Genomic DNA, 20040 nt, shown 5'->3' with positions numbered 1-20040 from the left:
ATTTGATGCTTCGATCAAGTTGTATGGCTTTGACCAAAACATTGATGAATCTTGTGTCTACAAGAAGATCATCAACGCTTTAGTAGTCTTCTTAGTGTTCTACGTAGACGATATCCTACTCATTGGGAATGATGTAGGTCTACTGACTGCAGTTAAGAACTGACTAGCGACCCAATTCCAAATGAAAGATTTGGGAGAGACTCAGGCATCGTACATTGACAAGATGTTCTTGGTATACAGATCTTTCGGGATCCTAAGAACAAAGTGCTAGCACTATCTCAGACATCGTACATTGACTAGATGTTGCTCAAGTACTCGATGCAGGACTCCAAGAGGGGCCTACTACTGTTTAGGCAAGGAGTCACTTTGTCTAAGGACATGTGTCCTAAGACACCTCAAGAGGTTAAAGAGATGAGACGGGTCCCATATGCGTTTGCCGTTGGCAGTTTGATGTACGCGATGCTCTATACTCGTCTAGACATCTGCTACGCTATAGGCATAGTCAGTAGGTATCAGTCTAACCCAGGCCAGGGTCACGGGACCGCAGTGAAGAACATTCTCAAGTATCTTCGAAAAACGAGGGACTACATGCTCGTGTATGGTTCTAGGGATTTGATCCTTATTAGATACACGGATTCTAACTTTCAGACTGATAAGGACTCTCACAAGTCCATATCAGGGTCAGTATTTACTCTTAACGGAGGGGCTATAGTGTGGTGAAGCACTAAGCAAGGGTGAATCGCCGACTCCACTAAGGAGGCGGAGTACGTAGCGGCTTGCGAAGCTGCTAAGGAGGTCGTCAGGAAGTTCTTGACAGAACTGGAAGTCGTTCCAGATATGTCTAGGCCCATTGCCCTATATTGTGATAATAGTGGGGCAGTGGCGAACTCCAAGGAGCCGAGGAGTCAATGGCGTGACAAACACATGAAGGGAAGTATCATCTGATCCGTAAGATAGTGCATCGAGGGCACATGATCGTCATGAAGATCACTTTGAAGCACAATGTTGCTGATCCATTTATGAAGACTCTCACGGCTATAGTGTTTGAGGGTTACCTACGGAGCAAGGGTCTACAGGATCGCCCGCAGCTGAACTAGGGCAAGTGGGAGATTTTCTTGTACTGGGCTTTTATGCTTTAGTTTATTGTTTTGTACTAGTTTTATGTACACCCCACTTTTTGTTTTGATATAGATATTTTATACAAAACTCCATAAGTCTAAATAGAATTTACCAATTCCTTTGTATTTCATTAGTAGTTGTTGTAAATTCCAATTTGAGTATCAAAGTCTCTTTATTCCTACGTTCATATGTATTTCATGCATTACATCTATTACACCTATGAAGTTAGGTAAAATTTCATGTGATTCAGTAAACATAATATAAATTCCATCATTGCTAGATCGATCCATTTTATGATGAATACGCAAATAATGGGAAATAAATAAAATGTTTGGGGGTGGAAATGAGAGAATGTCTACAATACCTGGGTTTAATCAGATACAATTTTAAGGTTTTTGTAGGTTCATTGATCATGGCTTAACAGAAGAACTTTCTAAGTTTCCAAAAATTGAAGATACAGGTCAAGAAATTGAATTTCAATTATTTGTGGAAACATATAAATTGGTAGAACCATTGATAAAAGAAAGAGATGCGCTTTAGGATAAGTGGGGGATTGTTGGGACTGATGCCCTAAAGTCTCGAGCCCTGTAGCTTGTAAATAGTTTGTACGAACGCTTGTGTTGTATAATATATGATATTTACTTCATATCTTGTTTTTGCTCAATTGCATGTTTTATTTTCTTTACCACAAACCAATAACATAAAATCTTTGGTTATCTGTATGTAACTTAAGCATGTATGTGGTGACATACAAGTGGATCATGTCTTGAGTGATAACCAAAATGGTCTGTAGTATATGGATATAGGAGGGAAACCTTATCCTGGTAATGCTACGGATGCGGCCCACTTTGTGGAATGGTCACAAGTGTTGTGACTTGTCACAGATGGTCTGATCCTGATCATTCATGTTGGGGACATGTGAGCGGTGGCATCCTATACAAAGAGTTTGTATAAGACCTGATCACGAAGTGTTAACATCTCGTTATATAACACCGTTCATAACAGAGACTTCACTTCACTAGGATGACCATAGGTAACATGAAATTAATCCTAAGTAGTTGGGAACTCCTGCCATTGAGGGCGGTCCTTTGATTTGTATGGGTGCGAGTGGCCAGGTCCCTGATTCAAACCTACCATTTTGAGGATTCGTCTGATTTTGGGAGCTGGGAACTCAGTTACACAAGATGAAATTCACTCCTTCCCCGAGGCAGGGGAAAGTAGATAGATAGCTCCTTCAAGAGCTGATTCCAGGGCTTAACAATGTGGTGCCACACACCTTCTCTTGGGCCGAGAGGTGTTCACACATAGTTGGACTATGTTGTATTGTTCATTAGAGGAATCAGTGGTACTTAAGGAGTGAGATGTGACTATAGGGGCAAAACGATAAATTGGCTTACCTATACTTACGAGCATCTGTGAAAGGTCATCGTACTCATGATTGGTTATATCTGATGGACATAGAAATATATTTGTGGTAAAAAAATTTCAGTTGTTGGTCTTTAGTGGAATGCCTGATAGTTAACGGATGGTGGATCTCGTGGCTAAAGAATTTAGTCGGCTATTCACAAATTGTTGGAGCTTCGAGCCACAGGTCCATTAGGTCCCCTAGATAGCTTGGATAAAGTCGAGAATCAGTATTTGGGTCAGTTTGAAATGTTCAAATTGACAAGAGGGAGTTCGATTATATATGATATAATTGGACTGGTTAGTTATATATTATATAATTGACTAGATGTATGAGATACATTATTTTGGAGAAAATTAGATATAAATATGATTTCTATCATGTGGAGGATAAATTACTATAATAGATATGTGATATCAAACTATATGGTAAGAATAAAATATGATTATATTTATTAATTATTAAATTGGTTAATTATATGATAATTGATCTAAAGTTTCTCTTGGACGTGCATTAGTAGGAGCAGCCGCATTCGGTTATGGTAACCGAAGAATAAAATGAAAATTTGTTTCATTTTGCAAAGTTTTTTGGCATCGATGTGGAAACGTAAACGATCGCATAGTCGAGAGCCTATATGATAGTCGCCCAGCGCCTAAACGATCACACACCTCGTGCCTAAACGATCGCTTAGCTTTCCTAAACGATTGCATAGTGTGTCGTGTTTCTTAAATGATTGTCCACCTTTTTCTAAACGATCGCTTAGTATAACCTACACGATCGTGTAGCTTCTTCTAAATGATAAGCATTTAGCTGTACGATAGCTTCCTTTTCTCTCCTATTTGCTTATCGTCTACACAATTAGTTCTTTTTTCAACCTCTACCAAACTCACCAAAGACCACACTTCGGAATCTCACTTTAAGAATACCAAGGGCTCCATTTTGGTGGTGTCATCCCTGCTGTTGTTCACTTGTTCGTGATAGTTCCTGCTGCTGCAGACGACTTATTTACTGGGCGATAGAGATCGCGTAGAGGCTTTCCGCTGCATCAGAGTTTATCACTTGAAGAGGGTCTTCAACTGGTATGAGAACTCCTTCCCTTATACTTTATTGTTCGAAGTATGCCTTTAATTAGTGTGAATTTGCATTATTGTATGTTAGAATGTATATGTTGTATTTTGGTCATGGTGAAATCGGAAAGATCCAAACACGCTCATGGATGCTCTTTATCAAGAGTTCCTTTAGGTCCAACCAATAAACAGAAACCCTCTTAGGCCAATGATAGGGTAGAGTCCTTTTTTTAAGTTTCAGAGACATCACTTAAGGAAACACTCATCTACTTACCCTGAAGATAAGAAGGAGTGAGTTCTATCTTATATTATTATGTTTCCAACTCCCCACTCGATCTTGTCCCTAAAATGGTAGGCTTGAGTCGAAAAATTGGTCACTTTCACCCATACAAATCAAAGGACAATTCCTCGTGAATAGGAATTCATAATATACTCATAATTAAGACTAAGTTTCCTTGGTCATCCTAGTGAAATAGAAACCTAACTAGTCAACGGTGTTACATCTAGTGGTTACTATTTTGTGATTCGGTCTTATGCAAACTCATAGTATAGGATACTCCACATGCGTGTCACCTACACGAACGCGTTGGATCGTTGTTTTTGTATCAAATACAAAGTGGGTCGTATCCGTAGTGTTACCAAGATAAGGTGCCCAACCTTATCCCTATACTATACACCTAGGTTGTATCTTGAACATTAATCTATATATGTCTCCAGATATAGTTTAAGACTCATAATACAGCCTTGGATGTTAGTTTAGTGGATTTAGGGTTATTAAGACAAAATAGAAAACAACACAATGACATTTATTAAATTAACATCTATAACTCTTTATTGATGGCAATAATTTAATCACTTACTATTTACGAGTTTTATGGCATAAAATTCAACATACACTTGATACACTGCTGATACACAGTTGATACACTATTGATAGACACTTGATTCATTTGATATACTACTGAAATATACTTGTTACACTTGATATCCTTGATACACTATTGATATATACTTATACCCTATTTATAAACACTTGATACACTTGGTACTTGTTGAATATGTAAAATCTCCTCCTACCTTGTACATATGATTTTATTCCCTATAATTAGGTTTTATTTTTATTCTTACCATATGTACATTTTTTGGCTGTTATAGATTTTTCCATACTTAGCTATCATAGTTGTATATATAAGGGGTGCTCCCTCTTGTAAATTTATCACAAGAAATAAAAAGAAAGAGTTATGTATTGCAACATGGTATCAGAGCCATCTCTTTGAATATTTTCTATTGGTTTCATGTCTGAAACCCTAGAAAAGAAAAAAAAAAACAGAACATTAAAATCTCAAACATACCATGTTCCTTGAAGCAGTAATCAGATTCTTTGAAGCTTCACATCCGAAGCAAATTCGTACTCGCACTCTCACGAACGGTCGGTACTAATTGAAGCATTCCCGGCCGAAAACACATTCTTCGATTGACGACCACGAAGCTCGTTCATTAACCGAAAGTCGTCAACTGTGGCTCAAAGTCGTCGACCGTGGGTGTAGACTTTTGTAAGCATCGTCTCCGATCGTGGGTGGCTGCTAATCGTGGATGCAGAATGGCGATCGACTACTGAACCAAGACGGATCGTGTTAAGGAAGATCGTGACGAGTCGAGCAATCTTTAAACCTAATCGGGTCGGTAAGTTCTTGTCAACCTGATCGAGTCGGGTCTGGAGAAGCTCTTTGAAACAAGGTCTAGAGCAGCATTTTTCGAGTTTTTTGTTAACCTAATCTGGTCGATAAACCGGGTCCGGAGAATTTTTTACAGAAACCCGATCTAAAGAGTTTTTTTTATAAGTTTTCCTTTTTATTTTCCCCTATTTTGTCCTTAATTTCTTGTTTTGCCAATCATCTATTTTTCTATGGCATCAATAAATTCTACAATACCGAAGGGAACATTCTTTCAATCACTAATCACAAATTAAATGGAAGGAATTATCTACATTGGTCACAATCAGTCATAATGTTCATATGTAGAAAAGGAAAGGAAGATTGTTGGGTAGGAAAAATTAGATTATTAAGGAAAAGGGAAAATTTTATTAGGGACGGATGGGGTTGTACATACAATCATGCGTTAGACATGGCTTATGAATTTACGCCCATGCGTCTGAGGTCATGCATCGGAATGAAAATGCGTTATTCTAGTATGCAATGACTATGCGTTCCTATCACAAGTTTTCTTACGCTCGCGCCAAGTATAACGCAAACGCAAGTTTCTCGGGTAATCCAAGGTCGAACATAGGGACTTGTCACTCAATAATGCTTGTGAAGCAATGCGTTTGAGGCGATGAATAAAAATAAGAAGAAGTTTAATGGATTTACACACTACTCCTACTCCTAACTAAACAGATTGAGCAATAGAAGACTTGCAATGAGAATAGGTAGATGCACAATAACCATTAACGCATAGTAATGTTTATTATCTTAAATTGTCTGAGTAATCCCAGCTCGTCACATTAACGCATCGCACACCTCTCGGTGGTTAGCCGCATGACTATATCTCTATAGTGCATGGTTGCGTCGAGCATAAGATTGTGCCTATCTCTAGGAATAATGCATACTTTGCTTTAGTTCGTTCCATCTCTTACCTTTTTAGGCAGTTAGACACAGCTATTTAACTTATAGACAAGAAATGCAACATCCCATAGACAGGCGTTGCTACAGCCTTTCACCAAGCAAAGAGGATTAACCCACTATACTCGCACAACACACACCTCTCGGTGGGTTGTTACATGCGTCCCATCTCTAGGCTACATGATTAAGCATGAGATCGCCTTTGATAATTAAACGCTGAAGATGAACAATGATAGAGATAAAGATGATGAAGAAGACGACAGTGAAGGAATCAAGATTTGCATTGATCACAAAATGTCTTAATATCTTAAGCTAAAATGTAATACACTACAGAGATTAGAAGAGAAATGAAGAGCTCTGCGTCAAGGCTGCCGGTGGTGCCATGGATGACTGGTGGAAATGTCTCTCTCGAGCTTTATCTCCAATGCAAGCTCCGCTCGTCACTCGGTCTGGTTTGTGGAGATGAAGAATTCTCACTGAAAATCTTGCTCAAGCTCTCATCTGTGATCGCAAACCTCTGCCTTATGGCAGAAGTTCGGATGTCTTGAAATGAGGGTCCAAAAGGCTATTTATAGAGTTTAAACGTCGACAGCTATCATGATTGCATTATAGCTCATTGCTGCTTTTGTCGCGGTATGAGAAATGTCACATCGTCTTATCTTGTTGATACTCCCAAGGTATGCGTTTGAGCTTGATTCAGTTGAAGCATTAACACGTCCTTCCCATCTTGTGATCGTTCTTCTATTGTGGTTGTCACTCCGTGGCCGCAATTCCCAAATGATCACCGTATCCGCTTAATCACCGCAACTTTCGTGTGATGGGCGCATTCGATCACTGCAACTTCCATGCGATGGGTGCATTCGATCACCGCAACTTCCATGCGATGGGTGCATGCGATCCAACTTTCAGCGTATGCATTTGTTTTTTCGATCGCCTGGCTTCAGCGCATGCATTTTTCTGCGATTGCTTATTTCAAACGCATGCGTTTGATTCCTACGATAGCTACAAAAATAGATACTTTGGCTTGGAGTAACACATAATATTGGGGTAGTGAGGATTTAGGTGCTAATCGACGCAAAACTTAATTTTTCACAAATTCTAAGTATTATCACCGCATTTTCTACTTGTTAAGCATCATAATTCTAAATAAAAAGCTTATAATACCCCCCCCCCCCAACTTAGAATCATGTTTGTCTTCAAGCATGCGTTATACTCAAGAAATTCTTTCACCTTATCACCTCTTCTCATGACCATCTTCTCATAATATAATTTACTCGTGCCTCTAACTATGGACGCAATGCTCTCTTCCATTTCGGCTTCTTCTCCAAAGAAATCTTTTCAAAGTTAAATTCGGTAAGCCTTTCCTCAAAAACTTTTTATTCATTGACCGCAACTTTTGCGTTCAGCTCTTGAGAATGAGTTCGTTCAAAACAACTCCAGATTATGTGATTTCTTATTCGAATGCGGCATTGAACCTGGTTACGCTCTTCCTTTTGGCTTACCCCCACGTGTGTCATGCGAGCATCCAACCTCGGTTGCGTTCCATATTCAACTCAACTCATGTCTTACTTAATTTGGCTTGCGCCAGACAGAGGAATTGCGCTTACGTGTTGATCCTGGTGACTTACCTTCGTTTGTGCATGCCCCCACGGTTGTCATGCGGACATCCAACTATAGGTAAGTACCTTTCACAACTCAACTCTTGTCAACATGGGTTTCCCCATTGCATTGGCAGTAGAGTTGTTATTTTCAAAAGTTTTTTTTTTTTTAAGGAATGATCGCATTTGATGAACGCAATTTCTCTAAAACCGCCGCCACCCCCAAACGTAGAGGGTGGCAGCGTTCTCACTGCAAGCTAAAAACAAACTCAACATGAATGTGATAACAAATGCTTGAGCAAGGGTTTGCACACAATAAAACTATAGACTTTTACAATTCGAAGAAGCTATTAAAAGTATGGAGACCCTTGCGATACTAGTTAAAGGATGCGGTGAATGATTTATACCATTATAGATGCATCGCAAAGAATCACAATCAGGCAGAGAATTTCAAAAGGATAAGTCATAAAAGATAACAAGAACAAAACCTTAAGCAGAATAACGCATGCGACAATGCGTTGGAATTCATGCGATTGAAGCCATGCGTTGAAGGATGTGAAGGATTCTTCCGTTGTAACTGCGCACCGAGGAGAGTTATTATCGCACCTACAAAGAGCAAACACACCACAACCAAGGAAGCGGTCGTATATCTAAAATAACAATAAAATAAAAAAATAATAATAAACTAAACTAAGAAAGCAATGTAAAAAATAGAGTAGAAGAAGTCCTTGGAGAAATTGGAGTGTTGTCACCACAAGGAGTCTCCCATGCAAGAGATGGCTCTCAACTTCTTAGATCAAGGGGCTTGCCCTAACCATTGGAGCTTCCAGCAATTGTTGGACGCATGATGGTTTGCATGCACCTAAAACTGCTTCCAGCTCATGCGACAGATAGCCTTTCTATGTCGGGGTCAATATTTGACTTTCAACAAATCACCTAAGATTGAAAGGGTGCCTGCGAAAACACAAAACTTCACAAAACATTAGCTGTCAAGTCCCTAGCAATGGCGCCAAAAACTTGTTGGGTAGGAAAAATTATATTATTAAGGAAAAGGGAAAATTTTATTAGGGACGGATGGGGTTGTACATGCAATCATGCGTTAGACATGGCTTATGCATTCACGCCCATGCGTCTGAGGTCATGCGTCGGAATGAAAATGCGTTATTCTAGTATGCAATGACCATGGGTTCCTATCACAAGTTTTCTTACGCTCGAGCTAAGTATAACGCAAACGCAAGTTTCTCGGGTAATCCAAGGTCGAACACAGGGACTTGTCACTCAATAATGCTTGTGAAGCAATGCGTTTGAGGCGATGAATAAAAATAAAAAGAAGAAGTTTAATGGATTTACACACTACTCCTACTTCTAACTAAACAGATTGAGCAATAGAAGACTTGCGATGAAAATAGGTAGATGCACAACAACCATTAACACATAGTAATGTTTATTATCTTAAATCGCCCCAGTAATCCCAGCTCGTCACACTAACGCATCGCACACCTCTCGGTGGTTAGCCGCATGACTATATCTCTATAGTGCATGGTTGCATCGAGCATAAGATTGTGCCTATCTCTAGGAATAATGCATACTTTACTTTAGTGCATTCCATCTTTTACTTTCTCAGGCAGTTAGACGCGGCTATTTAACTTATAGACAAGCAATGCAACATCCCATAGATAGGCGTTGCTACAGCCTTTCACCAAGCAAAGAAGATTAACTCACTATACTCACACAACGCACACCTCTCGTTGGGTTGCTACATGCGTCCCATCTCTAGGCTACACGACTAAGCATGCGATCGCATTTGATAAATAAACATTGAAGATGAACAATGATAGAGATGAAGATGATGAAAAAGGCGACAGTGAAGGAATCAAGATTTTCATTGATCAAAAAATGTCTTAATATCTTAAGCTAAAATGCAATACACTACAGAGATTAGAAGAGAATTGAAGGGCTCTACGTGAAGGCATCCGGTGGTGCCATGGATGAATGGTGGAGATGTCTGTCTCGAGCTCTATCTCCGGTGCAAGCTCCAGTCGTCACTCGGTCTGGTTTGTGAAGGTGAAGAATTCTCAATGAAAATCTTACTCATGCTCTCATCTGTGATCGCAAACCTCTACCTTAAGGCAGAAGTTCGGATGTCTTGAAATGAAGGTCCAAAAGGCTATTTATAGAGTTTAAACGCTGACAGCTATCATGATTGCGTTATGGCTCATTGCTGCTTTTGTCGCGGTATGGGCAATGCACATCGTCTTATCTTGTTGATACTCCCAAGATATGCGTCCGAGCTTGATTCAGCTGAGCATCAACGAGCCCTTCCCATCTTGCGATCGTCCTTCTATTATGGTTGTCACTCCGTAGCCGCAATTCCCAAATGATCACCGCATCCGCTTGACCACCGAAACTTTTGTGCGATGGGCGTATTCGATCACCGAAACTTCCATGTGATGGGCGTATTCGATCATCGCAACTTCCATGCGATCCAACTTTCAGTATATGCGTTTGTCTTTGCAATCATCTGGCTTTAGCACATGCGTTTGTCTACCATTGCGTATTTCAAACGCATGTGTTTGATTCCTGCAATAGCTACAAAAATAGATACTTTGGCTTGGAGTAATGCATAATATTGGGGTCAGTGAGGATTTACATGCTAACCGACGCAAAACTTAATTTTTTATAAATTCTAAGTATTATGACCGCATTTTCTACTTGTTAACCCTCATAATTCTAAATAAGAAGCTTATAATAACTGGCATTTCTGCCAGTTATCACCCCCCCTCCCCAAACTTAGAATCATGCTTGTTCTCAAGCATGCGTTATACTCAAGAAATTCTTAACTCACCTTCCAGCGTCTCTTTGTGATGACCATCTTCTCATAATATAATTTACTCGTGCCTCTAACTATGGACGCAATGCTCTCCTCCACTTTGGCTTCTTCTCCAAAGAAATATTTTCTAAGCTAAATTCGGTAAGCCTTTGCTCAAAAACTTTTTATTCATTCTCCGCAACTTTTGCGTTCAGCTATTGAGAATGCGTTCGTTCAAAACAATTCCAGATTATACAATTTCTTATTCGAATGCGGTGTTGAACCTGGTTACGCTCTTCGTTTTGGCTTACGCTCATGTGTGTCATGCGGGCATCTAGTCTCGATTGCATTCCATATTCAACTTAACTCATGTCTTGCTTAATTTGGCTTGCGCCAGATAGAGGAATTGTGCTTATGTGTTGATCCTGGCAACTTACCTTCATTTTGGCTTGCCCCCACGGATGCCATGTGGACATCCAACTACGAGTAAGTGCCTTTCACAACTCAACTACGAGTGTTCAAATTTTTGCTTGGCTTTAACAAAGAACTCGATGAGGTATGTGGTATAATCTTAGCTATTAAACCATTACCTAACATCAGATAAGTGTTTGCAGAAGTACAAAGAGAAGAAAGTAGGAAGAAACTAATGTTAAGAGTGACTGCAAGTTCTGAATCTGAAGGATCAGCGTTACTTACTCGAAACCTTGGTAATGAGGTACATACAAATACTCATGATAACCGTTACAATCGAAACCAGAACTACACAATAACTGAAAATCAGCAACGAAAACCAAGACCATGGTGTGAACACTGTAAAAAACAGGACACACTAAAGAAGTGTGTTGGGATATTTATGGAAAACCTCCAGATTGGAAGCCCAACAAAGGTGCAGGAGACAGACATGGAAAGGCATATTAAGCAATTACATCATCCAAAGGTAATGCAACCCTGAATATAATGTGTTTATTAAGGAGCAGTTGGACCTTTTCCAAAAATTATTCGGCCAACCGAAACCTATTCAAAAGACATTAGAAATCAGCGTAGCAACAATGGCACAATCAGGTAACTTTCTTTGGGTTCTTAATGCAACCAAAGAAAATTGTAGTACTTGGATTATTGACTCTGGTGCATCAGATCACATGACAGGTGACATCTCAGTTTTAACTAACTACACACATTGTAACAGTCAAATTACTGTAAAGATTGTCGATGGAACCTATTCTAAAGTAATGGGAATTGGCAATGTGTTTGTATCTAAAGATCTAGTATTAGAGAATGTGTTGCATGTCCCAAATCTTAAATTCAATCTTCTTTCAATAAGCAAACTAACGTCTATGAAAAACTGCAGTGCAACTTTCTACTCACATAATTGCATATTTCAGGATTTGAATTCGGGGAAGATGATTGGCAATGCTAAGGAAACTTCGCATCTCTACATACTAAATGCTCTTAAGCCACAAGCCAAGGAGTTAGGTCTTAGCAAATCTCGTTTTATTTCTAAAGACTATTATGATAGTGCATCTAGTACATCTAATTTTGTTGTCTCTAAAGATAATTATGTTAGTACATCTACTTTTGTTGCTTCTAAAGACAATTATGATAATACAATGATGTTATGGCATAATCATTTAGGACATCCCAATTTTCTATATTTGAAACGAATGTTTCCAGATATTTTCAATAAAAGTTCTCAGGTGTTTCAATGTGAGTCTTGTGAAATGAAAAAGTTGGCTCGATTTTCATATCCGATAAGCGCATATAAACCCTTTATCCCTTTTCTATGATGCATAGTGATTTTTGGGGACCTAGTAGAGTTCAGAATGTAAAAGGAGCTAAACGGTTTGTTTCATTTATCAATGATCACACTAGACTTACTTGGGTATTTTTAATGAAAGAAAAATCTGAAGTTACTTCCATATTCCAGAATCTATTTGCCATGATTCTCAATCTCTTTAACATCAAAATCCAAATCCTTCATACTAACAATGCTAAGGATTATTTTAACACTTCCTTAAAAAAAAATTTAAACGAAAAAGGTATTGCCCACCTGAGTAGATGTCCTAACACTCCCCAGGAAAATGGAATTGCAGAGAGAAAAAACAGACATCTCCTAGAAGTTTCTAGAGCTTTAATGTGTCACGCTAACACCCCCCATTTTTTTGGGGCAGAAGCAGTTCTAACAGCCACCTACCTTATTAATAAAATGCCCTTTCGAATATTAGGCTTCAAAAACTTAAGGAAGTATTTTCTCATGATAGATTATTTTCTCAAGTCCCTTTAAAAATATTTGGTTGCACAGTTTTTGTCCAAGATCATAGACCCAATAGGAGTAAGTTAGATCCTAAGGCAATAAAATGCATCTTTCTTGGTTATGCTCCAAGCCAAAAGGGATACAAATGCTATTCACCAACTACAAAAAGGTTCTATACATCCATGGATGTAACCTTCTTTGAAACCCAACCTTACTTCAAAAAGCAAGACACCACTGAACCTTCCACCCTCATAGAAAACGAAAAAAAATTTGGAAAATGAAGGAAACCAAAAACTAGATCTCATTGAAGAGAATGCTTGGTATGTTCCTTATATACATGAAATAGATATTCCCAATCAAGGCCCACCAGAAAGTAGGAAAGATCCTATAGTCTATACTAGAAGGAAGAACACCCTTGAACGTGCACCAGTACTCAATCAAAATCCAACCGAAATACAGGAAAATCATGTCTCCAACTCCACAGTTGAAACACCTACTAAAGACATTGATCTTCCTTTTGAAAAACGGAAATGGGTAAGAACTTGTACGATGCATCCCATCCAAAACTACCTGTCCTACAAAAATCTCTCTCCCAAGTTTAAAGCATTCACAACTACACTATCCCAAGTTTACATTCCAAACAATGTTTATGAAGCCCTTAAGGACATTAATTGGAAGCAAGCTGTATTAGACGAAATAAAGGCCTTGGAAAAGAACAACACATGGGAAATAACAGACCTACCTCCAGGAAAGAAAACGGTAGGATGCAAATGGATCTTCACCATCAAGTACAAGGCTAATGGAGAAATAGATAGGTTCAAAGCTAGACTCGTCGCCAAAGGATTCACCCAGTCCTATGGCATTGACTATCAAGAAACATTTGCCTCGGTGGCAAAATTAAATACTATTCGTGTTCTATTTTCCCTAGCTGTGAATAATGATTGGGTTCTTCACCAATTAGACATAAAGAATGCCTTCCTTAATGGAGACTTAGAAGAAAAAGTGTATATGGATATACCGGCTGGTGTAGAATCTACTCAACCATAAATAAAGTATGCAAACTCAAAAAATCCCTATATGGCCTAAAACAATCCCCCTAGAGCATGGTTTGATAAATTTTCAAGAATGGTAAAGGAAAACGGATACTTATAATGTCAATCTGACCATACTCTCTTCGTCAAATATTCTTCACGAGTAAAATAGCAATTATCATTGTCTATGTAGATGACATTATTCTTACAGAAGACCATGAAGAAGAAATAAGAAATCTAAAACTTCTCTTAGCCAAGGAATTCGAAGTAAAAGACTTAGGCAACCTTAAATACTTCCTACGAATGGAAGTAGCCCGCTCAAAAACAGGCTTGAGCATTTCTCAAAGAAAATATGTCCTTGACCTGTTAAAGAAAACTGGAATGCTTAGATGCAAGCCTGCTAATACTCCAATTGACACAAACAATCACATAATCAAAGAAAACAATCACAAAATGGATAACAAAGATCATATCAAAGGCTAGTTGGAAAATTGATTTACCTAACTCACACAAGACCTGATATCTGTTTTGCAGTTAGCTTTGTAAGTCAATTTATGAACAGTCCAACAGAAGACAATATGGAAGTTGTATACATAATACTCAGGTATTTGAAAGGAACTCCAGGAGAGGGATTATACTTCAAGAAATCTAAGAGAATAAACATCAAAATCTTCACAGATGTCGATTGGGCAAGCTCAAAAATAGACAGAAGGTCAACTTCCAGATATTGCACCTTTGTTTGGGGGAATTTAGTCACCTGGCGAAGCAAGAAACAATCTATAGTATCCAAGAGCAGTGTTGAAGCAGAACTAAGAGCTCTAGCTCAAGGAATATGTGAAGGAATGTGACTCAAAAGCATTCTATTTGAACTTAAAATCAAATCAGAAGAACTAATGGAGGTACACTGTGATAATCAAGCTGCTATTAGTATCGCCAAAGACCCAGTCCATCATGATTGCATAAAGCATGTGGACATTGATATACACTTTATTAAAGAAAAAAATGAAAACAAAAGCATCTCACTCAACTACATACCTACCAAGAGGTAAATTGCTGACATACTAACAAAAGCCCTATTCAAGAATATGTTTGAAGACTTAAAAAACAAGTTGGACCTAATCAACATATATTGCCCAACTTGAGGGGGAGTGTTGAGTATGGAAAATCTTCTCCTACCTTGTACATATGATTTTATTCCCTGTAATTAGGTTTTATTTTTATTCTTACCATATATACATTTTTTTTACTGTTATAGGTTTTTCCATACTTAGCTATCATAGTTGTATATATAAGGGGTGCTCCCTCTTATAAAATTATCACAAGAAATAAAAAGAAAGAGTTATGTATTGCAACAGTACTTGAAGATGCCCTCTCCATCTCTATCTATCTATCTATCTATCTCTCTATCTCTATCTTTCAGCCAGCAGAATTTAGCAACTCTGATAAGAAATGGTAGCAAAACACGAATGACGTTGGACAAATGGCTTAAGACTATTGAAAATGACAAGATATTAAAGGGTTCTAAGTTTGATGACAATTAAGTAATTATGTCTAATGCCATTTAAGTAATTAAAGTTGATGGCAATTTTGAAATTGAATCAATCTTCATCATTTTAGGGGCACCCATTGTGAGAGATAAACGAAGAAGAAAAAGTTGGCAACCGCGACATGCACATTTTTAGAAAGATTGTGAAAGTTATGCAGCCTTGAGAAAGAAAAGTTGTGGGTCTAGATTTTTTCTATCAATGGTCGACGACACCGGTGTCCTCAATTTAGGATAGTCGTTCATCGTCTAGTTTGTGGTGTGGGTTGTCTCAGTAATTAATGGGTTATATCAATCACGCGGGTCTCTAGTCTTACTAAGTAGTTTTCGGTGTATGGGTCTCAGTCTACAAAGGTTAAGTTCAATGTTTGGGCTTCGGTTTCAGGGGCTATTTCCAGCAGTTTGGGTCTCGATATCAAAGGCATTTGGTCAACGCATTAACTCCCTGTACAATGGGTATTTAACTAGGAAAGACATCCATGATAATTAAAAATGTGTCATATCTGCAAAATGGAAAAACATGTGACACATCTGTCATATCCTATTCTTAAATTGCTTCTCATTACAATTTTCAAAAAAATACCTTTGAGCTTTGAAATTGTTCATAGAAATATATTTTCTATTAAAATGAGCAATGGAAACAAACACAACAACTATATAGAAAATTAAAATTATTGTTGCTTTTTTTTCTTTTTTAACAATATATGTGATGGCATAATCGAACCTCTAACTTTGAGACTAATAATATAAGTATTGTGTCAGCTGAGCTATGCCCATTTTGATGAATAAATATTATTATTACTAATTATTTCATCACAAAAGATATCGTTAAAATTATTTACATAATCAACTCTTAGACATCAATTGTTACACCAATTTACATTAATAATATTATAAATACTATTGCAAATATCTTCCAAATTTTACACATTAACTATTACATCAATTTTCAAATAGTTTTAATCTAAGAGGAAAAAACACACAAAATCTTTTTTCTAGAACATTTCAACATTTGAAGATAAAAATAAAATTTTAATAATTAAAAAAATAAAAGCATAATTGAAACATACTCTACACTTTTAAAATATCATGATGAAATAAATTATTATTATTATCATCATTATTAGTTTTAAGAAATAAAGAGAATAATGGAGGAGATTTAAATGAGAATATGTACGAAGTTAGGGTTTGAAGCGACGCGATGTGCCAATCGGAAAGTGCCACCAAAATTGTCAAACCCTACGACCAAAGAAACCTCTTCAGCCATCCATTTCCCGCTTCCATTTTTTGTGGTTCCCAAATTTCCATCGCATTTTCATTATATAAACTTCAACTACATTTTAAAAGTCGAGTGATTCAAATGTCTGATCTCCCGTTCAAATGTATATATTTAAACAAGTTGAATTACGTTTAGATTGATAATTATACAAAATATTTCTATTTAGCTAAAATAACTAAAAAAATTGTAAAAACCACACCCGAAAGTATGGTGGTAGTTGTAATTATATCCTCAAACTTTCCGTTTTAAAAATTAGATCCTTAAACTTCTACGTTAAAATTAGACCTTTAAACTTATGATAGTAATAGAAATTGATGTCCAAATTAAAAAAATTGAACCAGTGAACTTATACAATTATTATAATTTTTATAATTATAAAAGTTTGAGTATATAATTTTAAGTGCTCAATTTTTACAATTAAGAATTTAAGAGTATGATTTAGGGGTGATTTTTTTAGAGTTGCATCCCGCAAAACTAAATTGCAAGTTTTTTTAGTACAACGATATCTTTTATTTTTTATTTTGACCATAATATCAAGTTGTCTTAATTTTAAACCTAAACTTTAAACTTCATGAAATTGTAAGACCAAATTAGATGGATATCTTAAACTTAAACCTTTAAAAAAAAAAATATTACAGTTTTAACTTTTTAATATATTTCACTCTAAATATGGTTTAAAAAATTCTCTTATACATTCAATAAATTGTAAAACATATGTATGATATAAGATCGGAAAAATTTTAGAGAAAAATAACCTCAGAGCTCAATTTTACTTATTGCATAACTTTATTTTACTGAAATTAATAAGTTTAGGAAGATTTTAGAAAAAAAAAATATATTGTGCAAATTAGCAAAAAAAAATGAACTATTGATAAATGTTGCAATACTCATTTAAATATTGAGTTGAATGGGATGAATTCTAAAATTTATGATCTAAATTATTACAATCCCACAAATTTAAAATTAATATAGATTTTTTTTTCAGTATTTTATAGTAGAATTTTATAACATGGTTACTATCATAAATTTTAATATTTTTTTAGTATAATTGGGTAGGAGGAATTAAACTATGAATCTCGTTATTACTAACACATTTCGATGTCGATTAAATTAGGCTTGGTTTGGCTTGTAAATCTTAATATTTATTTTATAAAAAATACGGTTGAAATTATTTTTTAGTCAATTAGGCTGTGGCAAGAATTAATTGCATGTCATGTGACTAGCATAAATTATAACAGACAAATCATTAAAAAATTTCGTACTAAAAATAAATCATTAAAAATTTTCCAACTAAATTGCGAAGGTTTCCAATTAGCATAAATAATGAAAATAAAACTTTTGTTAAAATAATAATAATAATAAAACTACAAGGCAGATGGGATGACAAGACATGTAATTTAGTATATGCTTGTTATTATTTAAATATTATTTTAGTTTATATATATTTTTATATTTATGTACATTTAAATTTCAAATATCTAATTTTAGTCAATACAATTAATTTATTATTGATTCTTTTTTTTTTTAATAAGTCTTTATTAGTATTCTTTTAATAAATTGTTATATTTTCTTGCATGAAAATCATTGTTGTTGTTTAATTAATTTTGATAATAATTAATTTTGAATGATTAAATTTAATACTTGCTACAACAAATAAGAAAATTAGACTATTGAAATTACATAAACAAAAATATAATAAAATTCAAAATACATAGATTGAAGCAGTATTTTATTATTTTTTTTTCTTTACGATAATTTAGTACATGATTGTTAAAAGGTTAATGAATTTGTAATTTATCTTACGGTACTCTAATTTTATTTATACTTTTGTTATTTCTGCGTCTTTCTATATTAAAAAAAAAAATTCTTAATTTGAAAAAGGTTAGAATTTAGTTTATATGGTTTGATAGAATACTTAGATGTTCTCTATTATATGAACTATTTATGAACTTTTATCAAACCACAAAGATTAAATTCTAATTTTTTACAAACTATATAGGCTTGCAAATTAACATAAAAAAAATGTTGGGTTGAATGTCTTAAAATTCATGGTCGGTAAACATTAAACATATTTTATTTGACAATAAAGTTGTTATTGAAGTTATTCAGTAAAAATGTTATTGAATATGTAAATTGCACCATTTTAACCCTAAATCTAATAAACTAAAAACCCCTGGCTATAGTATGAACATCTGAACTTTATGTAGAGACATAAAAGTAGATCAAGTTTGAGTAATAGCCAAAACGGTCTATAGTATAGGGATAAGGTTGGATACCTTAATCTGGAGGAGACAATATGGATGCGGCCCACTTTGTATTTGATACAAACGATATGATCCTGAATCATTCATGTGGAGACATGCGAGTAGGGGTGTCCTATACAATGAGTTTGCATAAGACCAGACTATGAAATAGTCATTTTTATTTTATAACGTTGCTTACTGTTAAGACTGACTATTTCGATTCGATGGACTAGATAACTCGATTTTAATCATGAGCTAACTATGAACTCCTGTTTACTCGGGATTATCCTTTAATCTGCATAAGTGAGAGTGGCTCAACATTGCCGACTCAATAAGTTTTACATTTTAAGGGTGAGACTGAGTAGATAGTTGGGGACATAGTCCCACAAGATGAAATTCGCTCCTGCTCGATTTTAGGGATAGTAGATAGGTTGTCCTCTTAAATGCTGACTCTGGGTCTTGAACAAAAAGCCCCACCCTCTCATTAGCCTGAGAGGGACTCGGTTTGGTGGTTGGACCTACCAAACCAGTTGTTCTTAGAGGATCGGTGAGACTTAAGGAGCAAGATGTAATTATAGGGTTAAAACGGTAATTTTGACCTAGATGTAATTATGAACAACTTGTGAAGGATCAACTTACTAATTATGATTAAATCAAGTGGATATAAATATATCTACAGTGAGAAAAGTGCAGTTGCTGGGCTTTAGTGGATTGTCCTAATAGTTAATGAATGTTGGTTATGTTGGTTAATTAGGTTAAAGAGTTTAGCTGGTCAATCTTGGATTGTTGGAGCTCATGATCTATAGGTCCATGAGGTCTCCTGCTAGCTCATATCGGACTAAATCTTAAGACAATGTGATGAGAGAATTTGAAACGTTTAAATTCGGTTCAGGGGATTATTATTAATTACATGCAATAAATTGATGTTTAATTATTGAATTAAACAAATTAGAGAATTGGAGAATATTTAAATGTGATTCAAATATTACACATGAATAGTAATTCATGGTTGAGGTTCGTGTTTTAATTAATTTAATATTTCATATTAAATTAATTTAATTAATTTAATTGTTTAAT

The sequence above is a fragment of the Benincasa hispida genome, chromosome 9 (assembly GCF_027475165.1).
Source record: "Benincasa hispida cultivar pf3 chromosome 9, pf3_genome.v1.1, whole genome shotgun sequence".
Lineage (NCBI taxonomy): Eukaryota > Viridiplantae > Streptophyta > Magnoliopsida > Cucurbitales > Cucurbitaceae > Benincasa > Benincasa hispida.
This window is presented reverse-complemented; position numbering follows the sequence as displayed.